Here is a 20887-nt window from a genome sequence, read left to right on the forward strand (position 1 = left end):
AAAAATCCAGTTTCTGATTGCTTGCACTGTGTTCAACATTGGTCAGAAGGGACCAGGTTTTAAGAAATTCTCGGGAAGAAACAAATTATGCAAAATGGCACCACAAGTAAATGTTGAATACCAGCAAAAATACTCTTAAAAGAATAGTAGGGGTGTCTGTTCCTTAATTTTTTTTTGTCAAATTGGCACAGGCTTGTATCATTTGGGACTAGGGACCCTCAAGTGAGAAAACACTCCATAAAATTGGCATGTAGGAAGCCTATGGGGCACTTTCCTGATTCTGGGAGCGTGGAGCCCCCTGTGGGTGGTCCTGGGTTGCTTAAGGAGGCAAACAGAACAAACTGTGATGCAACAGCAGTCCTCTGTGGTGTCTGCTGCGGTTACTGCTTCCAGGTTCCTGCTTCTGCTGAGTCCCTGTCTGCCAACAGTAGAAAAAGCAAAACGAGTGTCCACAGACTTCGACTCATTCAAGAAGAGGCCCGTTGGCTGTAATTTCCCAGACCTACCAGTGAAGCCTGCAGGGTCCTTAGTTATTCCCAAGCACTTGAGGCATTTCTGAGAAGGAGGTAGTCTTTTCCTTATTCTTTCATTAAGTGCTTTATCTAGCAGTTTCCACCCACGAGGCTTTAGGCAAGTGACCAGGAGGACACAGATAGTCGAGGCAGATTCCACCGTCTCCTACTGTATTATGAGGGAGAGCTGAGCGAGAGCAGGCTGAGACCTGCCAGACATTAGGACACTGGGGCAAGGGGAGAGTCCCTGACTTAGGTTCACAGGATCTAAGATTAGATCCACACTTACTTTCTATAAGTAAGTTAAAGACATCTGTGAGATGCTGTTTTCCTTTCTTTTGATAGTTCTAGGCTATGTGGTTTGTCGCCAAACCTAAAGCAAAATAAAATAATGATTATAAGTGGACCTGGCCTGCCCTACATGGACTGCCTTGAGCGTGGTGATGATGCATAAAACTTCAGAGCACTGTGAGAATTCAGATAAGAAAATGCAAAAACTAAGAAAAAGTGGTAGTTTAGGAGTATGTCTTAGGAGTTTAGTTAATGGCAATATTTTGTCCTATTATTTTACAATAAAAACCAAGGCCTTGTAGCCATTTTGGTCCTCAGCATTAACATTGCTTCAGTATCTTATAACTGAACTATGAAAGGCAAGTAGCTGACTCATTAGAATCAGACTTTGCACAAATGTATGTGGATATTGGCTTTACGCTGTGAATTCAGGTACATGCCGTGTCCTGCTCTCACCTTCAGCAAGACTTTAGACATCTGTAGCCAACAATTGTAAATGGCAATGAATGTTAGAAATTGAGGTAATGATGCAGGAAGATAGCTAAGAACTTATCTTTAAGTCTCACTCCCCCTTCTCGTCACCTTCTGCTCTGCCGGTGCTGAGAAAGGCCAGCAGACTGAGAACCCTGTGCCTCCCTGGGACGTGAGGGTGGGTGGAATGGAGGATGAAGAACCACTCACCAAAGCACACTTTGTTACAATGTGTCACGATGACATCCAACACCTTAGATACTAATTTAAAAGTGATAGGAATGTAGGGAAGGAATTCACAGGGAAGGGAGTGATGGGATCTAGGGCATGAGGGACATAAGGGGGTGTTGGTGACAGTTTTCACAATGCACTGTACAAAATTATCAAAGAACAAGTTTAATTAAATAATATAAAGAGCAGACATTTCATATGCCAGTCAGGACCCGTTAGGTCTGTAACGAGAAGTAAACTGAAGCTTTTGAGTCAAATATGGCGTTCAATTGTACTTCCTCGTTGTGTTACCAGGATTAGCTAATAATATTCCATCTAGGCACATTCAATTCACACATCCAATGAATTGTTAAGTCCTAATAATTCTATAACTTGAAAGTCCTGTCCCTTCCTCTGTGTCCTTGTGCCACTGTCTTCATTCGGATTCCCCACTGCTCCCCGGGGAAATGGCAAGGACCCGCACCCCCACAGATCTGCCAAGGCTGTAGCCTCCAAATATACAGAATATACACAGGCCCTCAATGCTCACCAGGGTGAAGTCCCAGTGAGCTCATACCGCGACCTCCTACCCCCCAACACGTGCCTTACAGCCCTGACGCCTGTTCCTAACTACTGCACTCATACATTCTACCTCAGCGTTCCGATACTGCGAGCCTATATTACTCTTCTGTGGTTTTTGACCTTGTGTACGTTACTCTAACGTCACTCTTAAGAGTCTGATTCCGGACGGGCGCGAGCCCTGCCTCCTGGTGCAGCCGCGGCGCCTTCCCACACCGTGCACCGCATGCCGGAGGGCCGTTTCCCAGCTTAGCTGCACTTCCTACGTCCCCTCTGTGTCCTGGCAGGCTGGCGCCATCATGACGGACTCTGTGTCTCTGGTGCTCACGCCGAAACAAGTCCCTTCCCTTCTAATGCTTTGGTCATAGTAACAAAAGAGAGAACACAAAAACCATGGAACAGAAAACCACGGTTTAGCATCCTACAATGGTCTTCCGGAAATCTTCCGTCAGCAGTCACGCGGGCCTGTATACGTGATATCCGTTCCTTTGCGTCCTGACTGCATCATCATATGATGGCGAACCGTGTCAAAAGGACAGGAAGTCAGGCCAGCAATAGCAGTGACAGACTGTACGATCACCCAGCTGATGAAGATGTGAGTATTCTTGGGATCCAGAAGCATTCCCTTTGCAGTGTCATAGATACCAAAGTAGGCAGCTCGGTAGATGATAACGCCCTGTACTGACACATTAAAGCCTTGGAACAGGCCCTTAATCCCATCAGATTTGTAGATCTTAACCAGGCAGTCGCCAAGGCCTTTGAATTCCCTTTCAGCTCCAGCTTTGCCCACATCAGCTGCTAGACGGGTATGGGCAAAATCAACGGGGCAAACAAAGCACAAGGATGTGGCCCCATCGGCACCACCTGATGGCAGACTCCCTGCAAAGTAGCACCCTCTTGTCCACACCACCCAGAAAGATCTGCTTGTATTTATCTTTGAAGGCAAAGTTGAGAGCCTGGGTGGGGACGTATCTGATGACATTGGCCAGGTTACCAGGCCAGGACAGGGCTCCCTGTTCCTTGGGGATACTAACCACAGTCTATAACGCCCTTGTACTGCTTATCTGCCATGATTTGCTTGCTGGCAAGCTGCACCTGTAGCAGCAGCTTGACCCACTCGATGGGTGCTGCCACCATCTTGGAGATAGCTGTGGCCACTCCACCAGCCAAGAAGTCCTTGGCAAAGGACACAGCAGCATCTGTCATGCTGAATGTGAAAAAGAAGAGGCAGACGCCTGAGGGACAGGACTGGCTTGACAACCGGCTTTGACTTCCGGACTCTGGGGTTCACTCAAAGTTATTATATGAAACCACAACACTACAGAATTATGGAGGAGGGGAAAGAAAATTTTTTCAGTACCTGTACCTTAACCAGTCGCAAAAAAACCCAACCAACCAAACATATAGCACAGTTCTCAGTGCCTGTGAGCAGAGCAGCATTTGCTAGCAGTGACAGTACACACTGATTTTCTAATCTAACCCCTGTCTCTACTCCACCCATCATCCCAGCAAGCTGAAGGACAGAGTAGGTCAGAGGGTCCTCAAAGAGTGAACTTGAAAGCAACGACTCTGTGCTCTAAAGAGACAGAAGGATTCAATTCAGAAGTTTGATAAAATAAAATTTAAAGAGCAGAAAGAAAGTCAAATTAACTACTAGCATTAGCTCCGTGACCTATTTTATGGGAACGTGTTAGGTCAGTGAGCATTTTGGCATTATGTGTCAAAATAAAATAGCAAAAATCCACAGTAGGTCGATTTGCTGTCTTCCATAACAGCGAAATATTTGAATCACTCTTAGAAATTGATTTAGTTTTCTATTTTTTTCTATTTAAAAAATAACTCCAAATAGTGTTTTATATATATATTTATCAACATAAAAAGCACATAGTTCCTAAATGGCATTGAAGTACTGAAAAGACTTAGAATTGGGAGAGATAGCAGAAGGCTCAAAAAACAAACAAACAAAAAAAAAAAACAAAAAAAAAACAACCCACTGAAGTCTAGCAGTCCCCACATGTGGAAAGATGGGGGAATCAAAACCAGTCCAGGCCCGAGAACCCATGTATTTTCAGGCTTCATGAAAGATGCCAGCACCAGGGCTGGGTGTCTGTCTGGCAATGCTGTGAAGAGCAGCAGGCATCTCATCAGATCGGAACCTCCTCCTCAACAGCGGGCGGCTGGCCGGCCCTGTGCCTCAACTTTGGGTATCTGGGTAGTGAGCAGCATTGCTCCGATATGGACTGGCCCCGCTGCCTACAATTTGAGAGGCTCAGTCCAGGACACCCTCCATGGCTGCTAAGTTTGTAGTGGTTGATATAACAAAGAATTTGAGCCTTTTTTATTCTTTCAACGTAATGTGTGTTAAATGAATCTAGATATAGATATTTTTAATTACAGAAGAGGAAAAAATTCATCATGTTGCTATTCACATAAAATAAAATAAAAAATTGCACTGTAAGGTCAGAGGTGAGTGGCTGCTCATTTAACCCTTTAGAGAGAAGTTGCCCTCTTCCCTGTAGTCCACACCTGTCTTGGGCGTGGAGGGTGTTGTGCCCTCAGAGGTGAGGGAGCTGGGCACTGGAACTGTTTGACATCAACCCAGGCCATGTTTCCTTTCCCACGTGAAAATTTTTTTAAAAGATCTTGACCACATTCTATCAAACTTTGTGTGTAAATTATTTGTTATGCTAGAAATTTGAACAAACAAGCAGGATCTTAATAAATGTGCTTTTAAGTATAGCGTTCAATGCTTACACATCTGGACAGACATCTGCTTACAATTACCACCTTGCTAATTGAAGCCGATAACTGGAAAACAGTAGTACACTTGCAAACAGTCAACTTGTGAAGTGTAGATTTATACTGCCTTCCTAGTGGCCTAGGTACACAATAAACAAATCACACCACAATGCTGTTTTAGGTTGCCGAGACACAGAGTAATTAAAGCAACAGTAATATCACAAGAACACATGATTTGGCTTTAGAAACCTTAAATTATTTATTGATTTTGATTAGTAGAACTTTTTCTGAATCACACAAGATTAGCTGGAAACTTTGTATAGTTACTAAGGAAGTTTTCAGGTAGACAAATATCTAGTATTGTTGCAAGGTGTTTCTTAAAGATAATATGTACTAGATTAACTTTCATATTTAAAAAACTCGACTTAAGTGCAGAATACCAAAGTTAACTACAGATAATGCCAGAAATCCACAGAAACAGTTAGGCTTGTGAACTACAAATGAAATACAAGCTGACTAATACCAGGTTAACTAATTTCATACTGGAAGAAGAAGAAGAAGAAGAAGGAGGAGGAGGAGGAGGAGGAGGAGGAGGAGGAGGAGGAGGAGGAGAAGAAAGCACAGCGCCTATGAGCATCCCATCTCTAGCTCTCTGCGTGGCCACTGGCCCACTAAGACAAACACCCAAGATGACAACAGGCTTCCAGTCTGACTGAACTGCACAGGCAAAGCCTTAATTACAGCCCTCCCTACAGAACATAAAATGGCAGACCTGCTAAACCAGGGTGCTAATGCTGGGGTTTCAAAGGCAGGAACACTGACACAAAAGACACAAAGTCTCCAGAGCACTGGGCTATTTCCGTCTTACACTTTTGTATTTTAGGGCACAGTTTTGGGGGAAGGAGACACAATGCTGCTTTACAAAGGACATAGTAGTCCCTTGTCTGAGTTACCAACCAACCTCTGAGCCACAAGGAAAAATGTCAGTCATCCATTTGTTAAAACTAAAATCTCCTCCTGCCGCTTACAATATGCAACACACATTTTAAGTAGTGATGGCCAAAAGAAGTAACAATGATAAAGGAAGTGCCTCTTCCTTGGTTTACCCCTCCCTCACCGCGGAGGAGCCTCCATCTGTCACTACAGCACTGTCACATTGTTTCCACATGCTCTGGCCCTTGAAAGCTGGACAGAAGCACTTATACCAGCATCACACTTAACACATGTGGCCCAGCACAGACCTTCATTTTAATATAATCTACAAACGCCGCTGACGGGAGTCATTTCTCAAATGAGAGCGAGCACTGCCCAGGCTGTGGCCGTGGGTGTACTTGAGCAAGAACACTGGTGTAATTCACTGTAGAAGCCATTACAAGATGACTGTCTGTTTGCCACATGCAAGGACCGCAGTACAAGCTCACAGGCAGGAAATAGTTTTAAACATTACCGAACCATTCCAACACGTAATGGTACAGGCTGTCTAAATCAATAAAAGGCAAGTGTGCAAGCGTGGGGTGGGGTGGGGCGGGCGGGGGGCGGGGGGAGGTTCTTACCAAAGAGCTTAGGGCTTCCTTTCCTTGACCACAGAGAGAAGATATTCACACCAAATGCGGTACAAACTGGGTACGCAACGCCACCAGCTACTTACCTTAGAAAAGCCGATTTATTCCTTGTGGTTACACGTCACAAATGGCTGGAGACCGACTCCCTTCATTTGTTCTTCCAGTGAGCCAAACGAAGCCTCCCAGGCCCTGCTAACCCCACGTTCCCAGCCCAGCAAGGATAATCACATTCCGGCAGCGGGGAGTGAACAGATGGCGGATTCCATGGTAACCAGCCCTCCTCAGGCGATTGGTAGAAGTATCTGACTCGGGCTTATTGGGGGAACAATCCTAGTCTTTGTGCTCCCGCCCCGCGAAGCCCAAGCGAAGAAAGTGCACAGCCACGCACAGGGCTTGCTCAGCAGGTGTTTGGCTATTTAAACCAGGCAGTGCTGACCGACTAAAAGCTTTCTGCAAGTTGACCGTTGCCAGGACAAAGTCCTAGTGTTTCAGAGAGGCCATTCTACTCCCTTAGGAGGAAAGGTTGCAGAAACTTAACTGCACAAACAGAAAACCTGAAAGTTCACTTGCAAAGTCAAGATAGCACGTTGTAGAAAACTAAGCTGTATCAGCAGGTCAGTTTTTGATCTATAATCCCCATCAGAATGGAAAGCTGGTTTTATATTTTTAAGGGGCTTAAAAACAAATACATAGAATATCTTATTTTGGAAATAAAATTAATTTGTTTTAGAAGAAAACCGTGAGTTATTTTTTGTTCTATATTGAATGGGAGAAGAGGCTGTGATTATTCAAAATCTAAATCTACCTAGAGTCTTACTCAGGCGTGATAAGCTGCAATGCCTTGGTTTTGTACTGACTGGCTTTAATTTATTTCTGCCTTCATGAAGGCTAGTGCTGACTCAGCAGGAAAACTCCCCTTTCTAGTTGTCTCCACTACCTGGTGCTGTTCACTAACATGTCAGAGATTAATCCTTGGAAGATCATAATGGCTGAAAAAAAAAATCAAGCATACCACACAGAAAACACATACAGAGAATGATTCATGCCAATGGGCACTCAAAATGGCATGAATAAACGTTTTAAAGGACAAGATAAAAAATTTAGGATAAACACCAAAAGAAAACAAAGTGCATCGACTGCATCAACACTGTAGGTTTAACCTTTATCAGCATGCTGTATCACATACTTAAGAGTTCTTTTCTTGGCATGAAAAAGAAATATAATACAGATATTAGAAGGAAAAATATAAATATTACTCGTAGCTGGAATAAACTTATTCCTATAAAAATAACCAGAGGGACCAAGTAAGATACTTCTTTTAAAGTGTCAGAAGTTTAGTTTACCTTTTGAAAAGCAAAACCCATCAGAATTTCATTTTTAGCAAGACTTAGGTTGCAAACAATGATTACAAAGAGAAAAAGAAAAAGAGAAAAAAAAGAAGAAAACTAGACATAATATCACCAAGAAACGTAGATGAGTTATTTGGGGGGGGGGGAGAGAAGCATAAACTCTTACTATAAGAAATCATTTAAGTGAATACAAGGTGTTGAAAGATTCTTAGATACACTCCAAAGATCCTAAGGGCGGGGGGGGGGGGGGGGAGCTTCAATACACTTATAAAAAGTTTATTTATAATGTTTTAAACTTATTTATTCTTTTAATTTACGTATAATATAATGTTTTTTATCATATTGCCTGCATAATCCTTTCTCTTTTTCTTTTTCTTTTTTGTTTTTGTGTGTTTGTTTGTTTTTCCGAGATAGGGTTTCTCTGTGTAGCCCTGGCTGTCCTTCATTCATTTTGTAGACCAGGCTGGCCTTGAACTCACAGAGACCCACTTGCCTCTGTCTCTGGTATTACAGGCGTGTGCCACTCTTATACCCTTCTGCTTATATGAATTTTTTTAAAGAAGCTGAAAATATCAAAGAAGATGTTATGTAAAAGAAGTAATAGGAAAGTAGTTAAAAATCATTGACCACCCCAAGCTTCTAAAACTCCTTATAAATAAACATACACTCATTTCCCAAGCCTATTACCCTAAGGCAAGCCCTGAGGACTCTCTATTGACTCTCTCTACATGGTTAATAAACAACTCACATACAACACTCCACAAGCCACTTCTGACTTTCTACTCAACCCCAGTGTTGTGCAACTTACACAGTTACAAAATGGCAACCCTATCCCTTCACCACTCAAGCTAACCCCCTAGGAATGCTGTTCATTACCTTTCTAATTGCCACAACCAAGTACCTGATAAAAGCAACTTAAGGGGGGAGGGACTTATTTTGTACCCCAGTTTGAGAATGAGGCCTGTCATGGTGGAAAGGAGTGCGGATGGATCCGCAGTCAGGAAGCCGAGATGACTTCCTGCTCGGCTGCTGTTACCTCCCCATGGAATGGTGCCGCAGTGCTGAGCCATTCTTCAACTTCAATTAACTCTGTCTAGAGACTGCCGTCCAGGCAGTAACCTGAGAGGTTTACTTCTGAGATGAGCCCAGATTCTGCCACACTGCAGCCATCCTGACCCAAACAGGAAACTATACTTGTCCGTCTAACCCTGAGACCCCCATACCCAAGTGCCACATGCTGCACTTCCTTCCAGTCCAGCCATCCGTTACCTTCTCTACACCCCGTTACCCGGCTAAGGCACACCGACTCTCTCCTGGGTTCCTCTGTAAATCCCTAACTGCATTCTGCCTCCGGTTTTATTAAGAGGCCCCAATTAAGGGGCTCCAGGAACTTCTACCTCCTACAACTTTTTTCTGCCTTCTCTGAGATTTCCAGGTAGAGCCTGGCATTGTGCCATCTCACCACAGTCTCTCAGTAACGTGGGTGCAGGTGATGTTCACCCCTGGCCGGAGGTACGCACCTGCACACGTCTTCCCTGCACCCTCGGGAACCTTCATGCCCGCGGCCATGCATGCTATCTGAAACTCTGGGTTCCAGTGCCAAGGGCATTATATACGGAACACTAAACAAACATGTGGCATGAATTTAAAAACAAACAAACAAACAAAAAAAAGCCTTATATAATGTTTCCTCTATTGCAAACCTAGAGGTATCCTAAGAATCCAATATTGTATTAAATTATACAATTAATAATATCCATATCTTGTACAGGCTACTATGTTGCTTTGGGTTAAAAGTAATAAACACACGAATAAACAAAAACAAGGCCCAAAACAAAACAAACCGCCTGTAGGGGCCTGTTCTGAAGCAGAAAACCAAGATGAAAACAAGTGGTGAATCAAAGCTGTTTACTGCAATGGTATCTGAGGGGAAAAAAGCAGAGATGGGGAGACTGGGGATTGGAGGAGGCAGGGGAGAGAAACCAGTCAGCCTGGGGGCACGAAATACCTTAACTAACACCCACACATCCAGTGACCTGTTTCCTCCAACTAGCCTACCTTTCTAATAATCCATTAGGTTAGCATTCTCAAAATCCAGTCACTACTCAAAGCCCCATTTCTGAACATATGACCTTCATTCAATACATGAATTATCCACCACACACACACAAAAAAACACACACATGGCAAAAACCAAAAGTGTATGGTGTATTATTAATAGGGGTGCACAATATATTCAGTTCTTACGATGTGTCACATGCTGTAATAAATACTTCACAACTGCTTAAAGCTCAGGTAAGATATTGTCTTTATCCTCAGATTATCAAGTATGAAGGCTGAGACCCAGATTTCAAGGACTTTGTTATGGATTTTACCACTGAAATTTGAACCTGGTTTATATACAACAAAGCTTGGATATAGGTCACTATGCTATACCAACGCACACGTGTATGACAAAGACTTCACTGAATCACACGTATCAGAAAAAAAGAAGGTGTCTTACTTTTCTATCACTGTGATGAAACATCATGCCTGTGGTGGTTTAAACGGCAATGACCTCCATAGGCTCATACATTCGAACACTGAATCACCAGGGAGTGACACTATTTGGAGGAGTTAGAAGGAATAGGAGGTGTGGGCTTGTTTGAGGAAGCGTTTTGGGGGCAGAGGGTGAGCTTTCAGGTGTCAAAGGCTCATGCACAGCCTCTCTTTTTCTCTCTCTGCTTGGTGATGAAGATACAGCTCTCAGCTCCTGCCGGCACGCTCTGTGACAGCGGTAACGGACTAAGCTTCTGAAGCCGTGAGCGAGCCCCCACGTAAATGTGTTCTATGTAAGAGCTGCAATAGAGCTATAGAGCACTAGGCAAAGCAGCCCAGGGAGGAGGAGATGGTTTGTTTCATCTTACAGTCTGTTCAGGCAAGTCAGAGCAGAAACCTGGAGGCAGGAACAGATGCAGAGTCCATTGAGCAATGCTGCTGCTATTGGCTTGCTTTTCAGGGCTTGCTCTCTTTCTTTCTTTCTTTTTTTTTTTTTTTTTTTTTTTTGAGACAGGGTCTCTCTGTGTTAGCTTTGGCTGTCCTGGACTCACTTTGTAGACCAGGCTGGCCTCGAACTCACAGCGACCCGCCTGCCTCTCCCTTCCGAGTGCTAGGATTAAAGGTGTGCGCCACCACGCCCAGTCTGCTTTCTAATACCACTCTGGACCACCCAGCCAGGTGTCACACCACTTCTTGTGGGATAAGACCTCCTACATCAATCATCAATCAAGAAAATTTACAATGGGCTAGTCCAGTGGGGGGCATGTTCTCAGCTGAGGTTCCCTCTTCCAAAATGATACTATCCTGTGTTAAGTTGACATAGAAAATAGCCAGCCCAGTTGACTCTTTGTCAACTTGAAACACTGTTAAATATTACGCAGTTAACATTACTGTTAAGAGCCAGGCATTCATGACAGGGTTGCTCTGTGTAACTGCCCTGGAAATCCTGGAACTCACTTTGTAGTTCAGGTTGGCCTTGAATTCACAGAGATCTGCCTGCCTCTGCCTCCCAAGTGCTGGAATTAAAGGTGTGCACCACCAAGCCTGGCATGCTAGAGAGATGGCTCAGTGGTTAAGAGCATTGCCTGCTCTTCCAAAGGACCAGGGTTCAATTCCCAGCACCCACATGGGAGCTCACAACTGTCTGTAACTCCAAGATCTGACACCCTCATGCCAATGCACATAAATTGAAATTAAGTAAAAAATATTTAAATTTAAAAAAAAATTAAAAAAAAAAAAAAAGAGCCAGGCATGGTGGCGCATACCTTTAATTCCGGCACTTGGGAGGCAGAGGTAAGCATATAACTGTGAGTTTCAGGCCAGCCTAGTCTGCAAAGTGAGTTCAGGACAGTCAAGGCTATACAGAGAAACCCTATCTTGGAAAAAAAGTACTGTTAAGTCATGACCTTTCTACTCTTGCTCATCTCCATGATCTTTTTCTTTTTTTTTAAAGTAATTTATTCAGATTACATCCTAAGTGTTATCCCCTCACTTGTATCTACCCGTTCGCCCTCCATCCCTTTTTCATCCTATTCCTCTCTCCTAGGTCTGTGACAGAAGGAGACCTTGTCCTCCACTATAAGATCACAGCCTATCAGGTCTCTTCCTGGTAGCCTGCTTACTCTTCCTCTGACTGCCACCAGGTCTCCCTGATCTTATATTAATGTTGATACCAAATATAAAACATTTCAACCTAGAAAAAGTGCATAGTCTTTAAATTTTCAAATGCTTTATAAGTTCAGGCTCTTTCTTGAATATTCAAATTCTCATAACTATAGGTTCTTATAAAACAAACAAACAAAACAAGCTGAATACTTTCTTATTCTAAGAGGGAAGAACTGAAATCCCTCAAATTCTAGTAAAAGTTCAACAGTGTTGCCGGGCGTGGTGGTGCTCACCTTTAATCCCAGCACTCGAGAGGCAGAGGCAGGTGGATCTCTGTGAGTTCAAGGCCAGCCTGGTTTACAAAGTGAGTCTAGGACAGCCATGGCTACACAAGGAAACCCTGTATCAAAAAAAAAAAAAAAAAAAAAAAAAAAAGTTCAACAGTGTCAAAGCTCACTGTCAGACTTGTGTGACTCGCGGTCAACAGTGTTAAAGCTCACTGTCAGACTTGTGTGACTCGTGGTCAACAGTGTTAAAGCTCGCTGTCAGACGGCATCTGTGACTCGTGGCCTCCGAAGGACTTGCCACACACAGCTTGTCTCACAGGCTCAGGCTGCTGCACTCAATGGCTGCTATTGTATCTGGTGTTCTCTGAATGTTAAAGGCATTTCCAAGGTTCTATGGCCTCTGTCGCTGGGCTGAGCCTTCACCATCGCCTCTCCTAGGCTCTAAGGCACCTTCAGCCCTGGCGCTTCTACTGCAACTGAGGTTGCACCTTCAGTAATGGCCTTTCATGGCCTCTGCTCAGGGACTCCAGCACACAGTGCCACACCTCAGCTGCTCTCCTTGACCCCTCATACCTTCAAAAGCAGCACCATGTGGGTGACTCTACAGGTTACCAAGGTTAGCTGTCAGCGTGCGATACAGCTCTGCCCTCTCGGGACCACAGCTTCTATATGCTGTCTTTGAAGAAATGGTCTCAGACTAGCCAATGATGCTGGTCTCTTCTTAATCACTAATTTCTCAGCTCCAGCTGACCAGCATCAATTGTTCTAGTAAAGCGCAGGTTTCGCTTTAGTGGATCTTAATTCAAAATACCACACAAACAACCCCTCTAAACCTCCACAAGCAATGCCTCCATTGTCTGCAGTTCCTTCTCCCTTTTTAATCTTCCAAGCACCCACAGAACAGCTCACTGAGCTCAGCACACTTAGCAGCTTTTCTAGCCCAAAGTTCAAATGCCATATCACAATCCTTCCAAAAACAAGGTCAGGTCTGTCAGAGCAATGCCCTTTGACCTGGTACCAAGTTTTTAGTTGGCTTTTCTATTGTGGTGTTGAAACATCCTGGACAAAAGCAACTTGGTGAAGAATGGTTTTATTTCATTATAGCTGTAGTTCATCATCCAGGTAAGTCAAGGCAGGAACCTGGAGGCAGGAACCTGGAGGCAGGAACCGCAGAGGACATGGAGTAGTGCTGTCTACTGACTTGCTCTTCATGGCTTGCGCAGCCTGATTTCTTATACAATCTAGAACCATACACTGGGCGATTTGAATTTCTCCTCCTCCTGCCTCTACCTCTCGTTTGCTGGAGTTACAAGATGTGCTAACAAGCTGTGTTTATGAGGTACTAGTGATATAGATCCCAGGGCTTAAGGCATAAAAGGAAATCCTCTGCTAACTGAACTGTATCTTATCCCTCTAATTTGGTGCTTGAACAGAAGACAATGTAAGTGAGAAAAGACTCCTTCTTGTACAGATTAGATATATAGATATAGATATAGCTAGATTCTTCATTCATCTTTCTCTTCTAGGACCAAAAACCAAATTGCTATTTCAGCATGTCCATAAACAGTATAACTGGACTTACACCCAGCCTGATTTATATGTTCAGGAAGGAAATCCCAGCAAACACTAATTCACATATAATTTAACAAACACAAAAACTGAAGCTCTCTCTCCTTAGGAGAAACATACATTTTCTGAAGTAAGCTATAGAAAAGATCAAATGTTCCTAATTAAAGAAAGAATTAGTTAATTATCAGTTGTTTTCCCCAAGGAGAAAACTCCTAGCTTGTGCCATGTCAATTAATCGATTATGGTGGACAAACATTGATCAAGACTGCTGTGCTAACTTGCTCACAGGCCACAGCCTGACAGGATCTCAAATGTGGTCTGTTAGTGTCATGGCAAACCATACTTAATATCTTTTAAATAAAAATTCAATTTGTTTAGCAGACTTAGAGCAATTTCAATGTTCAGTCTCTGCTTCTGTATTGTTTTCCCAAGTACATATGTCCTACAGGTCATGGTAGGGATTAAATCCAGGGCCTGTGCATACTGGAAGCACTCTAACCTAGTCTATGCCCCAGTCTTATTATGGTCTATTTCACATATGTTGCAGGATTCACTGACATAAAGTCACTTACAGCTGAGTAGAATACAAACATCAGGATTGTTTCCTGTCATTTCTAATGCCTGGATAGGGATTTATCAATTTTATCAAACTTTTCCAAGAGATTACCTTTTGCTTCTTTTATTTTCTCTATAGTATAGTTTTAATTTTCATGCTTACCACTGCTTATTTTGTAAGTAGAGTTAATTTGCTTCCTCTAGGTTTATAACAGATTCATGCACCAATGACTTTAGACTTTTCTAATATATATTCTAATATAGGTGCAATAGCTTATATGTTACAGGCAACTGTAGAATATGCTATTGAAATCATTTCATTTATAAATATAAAATTTTATTGCCTCTATGTGTGTGCCTGTGTTCATATGTACACATGCACAAACCATGGCATATGTATGGAGATCAGAGGACAGTTTGTGGAAGTCTATTCTTGCCCTCTCCTTGGGTCCCTGGGATGAAACATGGGTAGCCAGGCATAACAGCAGTGCCTCTACCTGCCTAGTCCTTTACCTGGGCCTCTACCTGCCTAGTCCTTTACCTAGGCCTCTGGTTTTGTTTTTCAATTGCAAGGAAGTTCTTCAACATGTATTGCTGCATCATAGCCAGATCCAAGTCTTATGCATGTACCTGTTTGTCTTAATACTTACTTAAAGATCAAATTAGTTACTGAGAAAAACCAATGGAAATTTATGAATGAAAAGTCAAAGATTCTTGATGTATACAGGATGTATAGGCTACTGAACACATCAAACACTACAGTAAAGAACTGTCTGGATGGACAGCTGTATTGATATTCTATTTTAACCTAATTAGAGGGACCATAACCCAAAGCCCCATAATCTTTCACTGACTTACAAAAATAGTTTGCTTCCATTGGGCAACATGACGCCATTTTGTCTTCATTCTTCTCCAGAACACTAAAATCCCACAAAAGCCCACTTGTTAGTAAAAACAACTCTGAGTGACTGACAATATTCTCACATTCCTGTTCTGCCCTGAGAGCACTGTATTAGGAGAAACAGAATGAAACAGAAAACACGGTCTATGTTAGAAGTAATTAAGTTAAACCACACACACAACAACAACAACACACTGAATCTAAGTTGATTCTGGTAATGTCAAACGACAGAACTCTCAATCGAAATGCCAGAGTTGCCACTGAAATTGGTCCTGTCTGCAAATGTCCCTCTGTGTCTCACTCTGCGTTGTCAGTATGGAGAAAGCACAGGCTGGTGGGTACATGAGGATGTGACAGTTTCAGAAAAAGTAAGATCCGCAACTTCAAATGAAATCTGAATACACTATTGACTCATATATTTAAGGTCAGGTACTGTTACTATTTTAAAATCAAGAGTTTAAGTAATAATGGGGCTTTGTCCTAAGGCACCTTGCAAGGTAGCCTGAAACACCAGTGTTCTTCTCAACATTATCCGCAGGCCAAAATTACAACACAGAACGTGTTACAATCAAGGCACTAACTAGCCTGTGACACAACATCATAAAATGCCTGACAGGAAAATTTTCCAGAGAACTTTTAGTAGCTTGAACGATGACATAATAATATATGATGGAGTTATGAGAAGCACCCAGGTCCACCAACACTGCACTTCTGGCTTTGCAGAAGCACAGGAACACAGGAGAGCCTCGAAGCTTTACCAGCACGCGACACCAGATATGCCTGGAGGCTGCTTCTCTCCCTTTCTTGCTCAGCAAAAATTAATGTTTAAAAACTTTTTTTTCCTAAACGAATATATTCATGTAAATTGTTTTTTGTTCTGTGCGTTTGGTTAGTTGGTTAAATAAGAAAATATAAGATTATAAGATAATATAAAATAAGAATATAAGAATAAGTAAAATATTAAGAAAATCTGGTCAAACGAACCAGACTTCAGATTCTGATATATCAGACGTGATTTCTCAAAAGCCTCCAGGGGGTAGAATGATGATAAAGACCGCAGGTTTTTTGTTGGTTTGGTTTGGTTTTTCAAGACAGGGTTTCTCTATGTAGCCTTGGCTGTCCTGGACTCACTTTGTAGACTAGGCTGGCCTTGAACTCACAGCAATCGGCCTGCCTCTGCCTCTTGAGAGCTGGGATTACGGGCGTGTGCCACCACACCCGGCTTGCCTCTGGTCTTTTTAACTCACTTCTACAGCTGCTGGGAAACACTGTTATCCTATGAACCACAGAGAAAACAGCTGCTCCTTCATTTAGATCTTGGTTAATGAAAACAAGAAATAACACATATTAAGCAAAGAAAGAAATGGCAACATAGAACTTTTCTGATGAAAATTCAGAATAACTTTAAATCGTAGTCAAAATATTCTTAATCAATTAGTACTGATGAGGCCACATGCCAGCCACCCAGTCTGTATACCCCCAAAATTCTGCTGTTCTCTCCTGAGATTGTTCTGAAACTGTGGTCATAAAATGGCAGTACTCACCGCACCCCATAAAATATTCTTTTCAAAAAACAGCTAGCAGCTCCTGTTTCTCTTCCAATCAATTTATCTCCTGCCTCTTGAGGAAAGGGAATTACATCGGTCATTTGGAGGTGAAATTCTTATCAGTCTGCAGTTAGATAGCAGGCACGCATCTTGTGTTGGACCGACATGGCAAATGCATAAAAACAGGAACTGCTGAGTTGTTTCATAATGGGCCTCATTGTGAGGACGCCCCAAAAAAGGACACAATATATTTCAAAACCCCAAGAAAGTATTTCAACATGTGGTGAGAGGGAGAGAACCCTGTGGGTGGGATAGGAAGGGTGACACTGGCTACCTTCATGCAATTTAACTATAGCACAGCCATAACAAAGACACTATCCTGTCGTAATACAGATAAGATGATTGTTCAAATGAGTATTTTGGTTGCTTATAATACAGGCTTCTTAGGACACCTAAAGAGTAGGCACATGCATACTCAACTTTTACATAATAATCTAAATTCTAATTTCCCTTTTTGTATATTTATTTTCATGTTATAATGAGACCCAGACTGTAAAACCTCGGCTCAGTTCAGTTTCATAATCCTTTCAACAAATTACTGTATTTCTGAAGAAGGCTCAAGATAAACACTACGCAGTACCTTCCAGTACTTGAAGGGTTCCGATGGGCACAGCAAAATAAACACCTAAAACAACTTAGGAACCAGCAAGTGGCAGCATGAAAGAGACCCGCTGGAGAAAGACACCCAAAACCCAGTCAGGGTGTCTTAGAAATGTTCCTGTTGGATTAAGGTGCCATGGACTCTGCACGTGAATGTCGGAGAGGGGCGCTCTGGGTGCACACTTTCTCACTGCAATAGCACGTGTGAATAGTGAGCCTAAAGAGTATTCACTGTGTGTGTGTGTGTGTGTGTGTGTGTGTAATGTGTGTAGGGTAGTGGTGTGCATGTGCCCCTGGGCATGTGTAGAAGTCACAGAGCAACTGTGTGGAGCTGGTTTCCAGCTTCTGTCTTTATCTGGGCCACAGGAACACAGACAGACTTCTAGGCTCCGGCTGCTCCCCGCAGATATGAAAGTACCTGTGACGACCGTGAGCTGCCAGCGAACACTGTTAGAATTAGGAGCCTTGCAATTTGATCTCTGCGAGGTGAATGGCATTACAGCACCTCGAGGCCCGAACTTCACCCACTCCGGTCCCCAGCCTCGCCCAGTTACTGACCGCTGGCGGACGGGAAGTGCCATCAGTGTGCTCAGGCATGCGTCTCTGAGGTGTCAGCATTCTTGGATCCCTCTCTGTAGCTCCAAGGCATGTGGCAGGAAACTTGAAAATGAGCACATGCCAGTGTACTGAGGGCTAAGCTGACACTGTCTTGCTTTATTGTCACATCCCAAGGAGAAGGATCTTAATGAGTAGGTTGGCCCTAGGCTGGCTGGCTGGCTGGCTGGCTGGCCCTAGGCTGGCTGGCTGGCTGGCTGGTTGAAGACATGGTCTCACTCTGTAACCCTGGCTAGCCTGGAACTCACTTATATAGACTTGGCTTGCCTTGAACTCACCAAATTCTGGCTGCCTCAGCCTCTTTCGTGCTGGGATTAAAGCTGTGTCATCATGACCCTTATTTTTTAACCTCCTTTTCAATGTTTCAGTAGTACAGGAAGCAAAACAAACAAACAAACAAACAAAAAAACCAAACCAAAGAATAAAAATTTATTTACAATATCTCATAATGATTCAAAGCATAAAATTTTACAGATACAACAAAATCCTACACTGTCAACTTTTCAAATCTTTCCCACTGGCTGGAGCTTTTCATGGTCCCTGTACTATGTGGCTGTAGCTGTGGGACATGTGGCCCTGGGTGAGAGTCCTCATCACTGTGCACTGCTTTCTATATCCATGGCTTACAGCTTGCCCTGTTAGACTTCCTAACACCAGATATAACTGTAAACAAAGCAGTTTTGACCAATTTAATCCCATATCTTTACATTTCACAGTGGTTTAAGAATCCAAAATTTCAATCCCCAAAATTATGAGGCTAAATCCAAAAGTTCAAGAAAGGAGAATATATATCCAATATTCCATGTCCTCACACCAGGAACACTGTGAGCAGTTACAGTGTAAAACGTGGCTATTAGCTATCCTTACAAGAGCTCGCACCGCGAGACTTGACCAGGCGCCTTCCACAGTAAGGGAAGCAGGCCACCGACAGTCTTGATGAGCACTCTATGGTTCTGTCACAAACTGCTCTCTACAGCATGTGGTCCTCTTCGTAGCTCAAGTCCTCCACTCTACACATCTAATCCACTTGTAAAGTTTAAATTTCACACCTAGCCCAGGAGCATCTTCTAGCATCCTGAAGGCCAGTGAGCCGTCTTGGTCTCAATTAGCTGGTTTGCTCTGAGAAAACGAGAAGAGAATTGTTACTTCCTCAAGGTCATTTTGACCCAGAAATAGCATCAGGCTTAAGGCCTGCTTGCACTTCCTCTGTGGTAAGCTGCCCTGGAGAGTCAGTCCCCAGCAGCATGCAACACAAAGCACGGGGACTGAAAGCCCTCCCAGACACTTTCCCTTATCTACCTGCTTTCTTTTAGCCCATATCCTATATATGCTATAGTATAACTTGGAGAAAACCCTAACTGCTTTAGTAAATAAAGAAGAAGAAAAAGCATTCATTCACTTATTTATTTATTTACTGGAAATGAACCAAGTATTTCAATTCCCTATTAAAATACAGGACCTCCTCTTATAACACACAGTGTCCTGTGACCATAACCCTGCTGTTCCTCCTTTCCACCTACATGTCTTGTGTGTGCGTGCATGTATGTGTGCATGCGTGTGTGTACGCATGCGTGTGTCTGTGTGTGCGCGCGCGTGTGTGCATGCGTGTGTGTGTGTGTGCAAGTGCACACGTGCATGCGCACACAAGTTCATCTTGTGTTCATGAACACATCAGCCACGCCTTACCGACAGTGTTTCATAGACTGTTTCTCCCCATCCTCAAGCTCCTCATATCTGCCTGATATTTTTTTTTTTTTTTTTTTGCAATGTTTCCTGAACCTTAGAGGGAGTGATATTGATGTTCTGTAAGGGAAAAGCACCTAACACTCGTTTATTTCCAGCATTTTGAGCAGTTTGAGTCTTGGTACTAATTGTTACCCACTAAAAATGTGAATACTTTAAAAAATTACATGTTGAATACATGTATTTTCTTTGATTTTACTGGAAAAGACCATTACTTCTTGAGTACCAACACAGGTGTCACCTGTCACTGTAAAGAGGATGGCCAACAGAGTGCATAACGACTTTCTGTGGTGACCGAGCTACTCTGCCTCTGAGATACATAATACGGTAGTTACAAGAACACTTGAAACACAGCTCGGGTGACTGAAGAACTGATGTAAATGTTACTGTATTTAATTGAGATTTAACATTTTTAACCAGCACCTGAGTGGTGAACAAGACTGACTTGTCTAACGACAAGATCTGCCTATTCTTAGCTTTTTAATTTGAAATAGAAGACTGGAAGAAGGGTGCTGCAGGAGCAGAGAGACTCCTTCTCTCTGATGATTACCTCTTACCTAACTCCAGTACAATGTCAGTCCGTATCAAAACCAGCCACTGTCATGGGCACAGTGTGCTGACTTCCAGGCCAGTCTATCTCTTGTGTCAATTTTTAGGCAACATAACCAACATACAAAGCGACACCATTTCCGTCAAGAGTCCCTTGTGCTCCACGTTCACTCAGGCCGACCCGTCTCTCACCGTCTCTAACTCCCGGCAGTCGCTAATCTGTCGTCCATCTCTATTGTTTTGTCAGTTACAGGGTGCTGCGTAATTGGGATCCCATACAAACTTTGAGAATGTCACTGCCATTTCCTCTTGCAGAGGACTCTACCGTGTGGCTGCGCCGCTGGAGACTTAACTGCCAGATTCTAGGGAAGACACGATTGCCTACATTCTTTGGCTATTGTAAATAGCTGGTATGCCCATTCAATACGTGCATGTTTCCACACAGGCATCTAACTGGTTTTATGTGTCATCTGCCATCCTTTTGAGTAAAACAATGTCCTCATGCTGTTTTCCTCCTTTTTAAAATTTATACTTTTATTTTATACTTTCATTTATACTTTTATTTTAATGCTGGGAAATTAAACCCAAACCTTATAAATGTTAAG

General features: G+C 43.0%; 1 protein-coding gene and 1 pseudogene across 1 annotated transcript in view; both read right to left on the bottom strand.

The window, feature by feature from the left end:
• The window catches only part of Fgd4 (FYVE, RhoGEF and PH domain containing 4), a 147623-nt gene that overhangs the window by 101954 nt on the left and 24782 nt on the right, over positions 1 to 20887 (bottom strand). The gene's annotated exons all lie outside the window — the stretch shown is intronic.
• Positions 2485 to 3269, bottom strand: LOC127193195 (ADP/ATP translocase 2-like; annotated as a pseudogene).

This window comes from Acomys russatus, chromosome 8 (assembly GCF_903995435.1).
Source record: "Acomys russatus chromosome 8, mAcoRus1.1, whole genome shotgun sequence".
NCBI lineage: Eukaryota > Metazoa > Chordata > Mammalia > Rodentia > Muridae > Acomys > Acomys russatus.